The sequence below is a fragment of the Hipposideros armiger genome, unplaced genomic scaffold (genome assembly GCF_001890085.2).
Source record: "Hipposideros armiger isolate ML-2016 unplaced genomic scaffold, ASM189008v1 scaffold_669, whole genome shotgun sequence".
Lineage (NCBI taxonomy): Eukaryota > Metazoa > Chordata > Mammalia > Chiroptera > Hipposideridae > Hipposideros > Hipposideros armiger.
In genome coordinates, this window is record NW_017732019.1 from 1,006,422 (window position 1) to 1,008,884 (window position 2,463).

General features: G+C 40.6%; 1 long non-coding RNA gene across 1 annotated transcript in view; it reads left to right on the top strand.

The window, feature by feature from the left end:
* The window catches only part of LOC109372867 (uncharacterized), a 45,996-nt gene extending 43,533 nt beyond the window's left edge, over positions 1-2,463 (top strand). Inside the window, exon 5 of the long non-coding RNA XR_002122115.1 lies at positions 1,727-2,463. This is a non-coding gene — a long non-coding RNA (uncharacterized LOC109372867). The remainder of the gene's footprint in view (positions 1-1,726) is intronic.

A 2,463-nucleotide genomic window follows, 5' to 3' on the forward strand; every position in this document is an offset into this window, starting at 1 on the left:
GTGCAGGAATGCAGAGACCCAATGCCTGCCTCTAACTGCCTGCCTTGTTTTCCCCTTGAGAGATGTGATCCCCATAAAATCTCGATGGGAAGTTGAGGGACAGGAGGACTTTTCTTCTGTATCTACTTCCTGTTGGGCAGGGGTGTAGAGCTGTCCCTGCCTATTTGGGGGATTCATGGAACTCTTACCCTATCTGATCTCAGGTGAGAGGAAGGGGTCTTGAGGTCCGCCTGGAAGACTGTGTTGGCTTCTTTGGTTGCGACTGGCAATCTTGCTGGAGTACCTTCTGTGTCCCCAAGGCCCCTAAATGAGGAAAAATATATTTTAATTAATAAATTTATTAAAGAGCAGAGCTCAACGCTATTGTTGTGGAGTCGATACAGGTTTGGAACGAACATTAGACTTTAATGTTTACAATCAACAAGTATACTGGCCTTTAATCTCTGGGATGGGATTATCCAAGGGTTAGGTCCGGAATGGCTTGGGGAATGTTGGGAAGTCACAGGCTTTTAAGTAGTTATCTAAAGCTGGGGTGGGAGATATTCTGTGATTCAGTCTAGGGGCAATCCTTATGATTATGAATCTATGGTTCAGAAACTGATTAAAAGAGCAATCAAAGCCAGGGACTAAGGAACTAAGAAACTAGAGAAGAGCAGACTTAGCATTTCCATAGGGAAGGACACTTAAAGGTTGTCCAGTGGAGAGCAGGGGGAGGCAGGCTGCTACTCGCTTGGCCTATATCAATATCACCTCTGCCATTTCCTAGCTGTGTAGCAAGTTTTATTTCTTTATTGTGTCTCAGTTTCTTCATCTGCTAAGTGGGAATGATTATGGTGAGGGCTGCATTATGACGTTGAGAGGCTCAAGGCTGCCTTCATGGGCTCCTTGCTCTGTTAAAAAAAGTTACAAATTATATTTTATGACTGTGTGAGTATAGAGACTAATGTTGAGGGAGAATTGTATTCCTTTATGTTTCCTCTTGATTCTGAAAGAAACTAAAACATTTTCATGGACTTCTAGAAGTATAGCGGACCCTAGGCATGATGGCTAGTGAGCCTAGTGGATAAATCAACCCTGATTATAGTCTCCATGCAGAAGTCTGGTAAATAATAAAATGAGACAATGACTATGAAGCATTTAACAAAAGTGCCTGGCATATATTAGGTGCTCAATAGATGTTAGCCATGATTATTTTTGTTATTACGTGCTTCTTTTGTAGCCTTCACAGTGAATAATGAATGCTTACTAAATTGATTTGATTAGAGCATGATATTTTTAGTGGTAAAACGTCAATTGAGGCATAGCAAAATTTTAAGAGTTTATTTGAACAAAAATCTATTGGAATCAAGAAATACCAAACCAGAAGAGGTTAGGAGTGCTCCATAGATAGGAGCCAGGGTAAAAACTTATAGAGAAGAGGCAGAGGCAATGCAAGGAAATTATTTGATTGGTTATAACGTAAGTGTTTACCGTATCTGGGAAAGCCAAGTTGGCTGTTTGTGATTGATTGTCCTTAGATTTTGATTTCTTAACCTTGAGGCAGTTCAGACTTACGTTTTGGTTTGCTTATATAGGCTACTAAGGTGTTAAAGCCACCTCAGTCTAGTGGCCTCCTTGTTTAGTTAAACAGTAGCAATGGGAGTTGGGAAACAGAAATGTTACATTATTGTATATTGTAATATCGTATCAATTAAAGCATTTTTTACATGTTTGCTTGTGTTTACAGACTTGATGACCACCCTGCATTTACAAGAAGTTATTGCCTGCAAGTAGGTGCTCAGATACATTCAACTTGAACTTCCCAAGAGGCTTTTAAACACCAGATTCTCAGACTCCACCCAAGATTCTAGCTCAGTAGCTCTGGAATGGGATCTTTTTTTTTAATAAATCTCACTTCCAAGGTGATTTTGAAGAGCAGCTTGATTTGTTGGAAACCACCATCATAGGCAAGCCAGTAGAGGACAGTAGTGGCTGAAAGAGTGGCATGCAGTGGCTCTAGCTAATCTGTTCTGAAACTTTGTAACATGCACCCCCAATCACTGCAAATAAAAATAGCATGCCTGCTATGCAAATTCAGCTTCAAGAAAAGTCCCTTAGGCACGCTCTTGCCAGCCACATTGTACCTTAAAATCCCCTTAGTAAAGTAATTTTGGAGTCTCCAGCAGAAGTGATATAATCCATACTGTAGCTTTCAAAGAACTTCCAAGATAGATAACACACAAATCTAGGATAGCACACTTTAAGAACTGAATGAGGACTATAGACATTGAGCATTCATTCAGAAGAGGAAGCAATTACTATAGTCTGAGCTGTTGAGATACGCCTCAGCGTGAAGAGTGGTTTGAGCTGAATTATGGAAGAAGGTAGAGCTGGGATGTATGGTGGTAAAGAAAAAGAATACTGGATTGGGGTTGGGATTTGGGAATAAAACTGGCTTTGCCATTCACTAGCTGGATGCCTCTG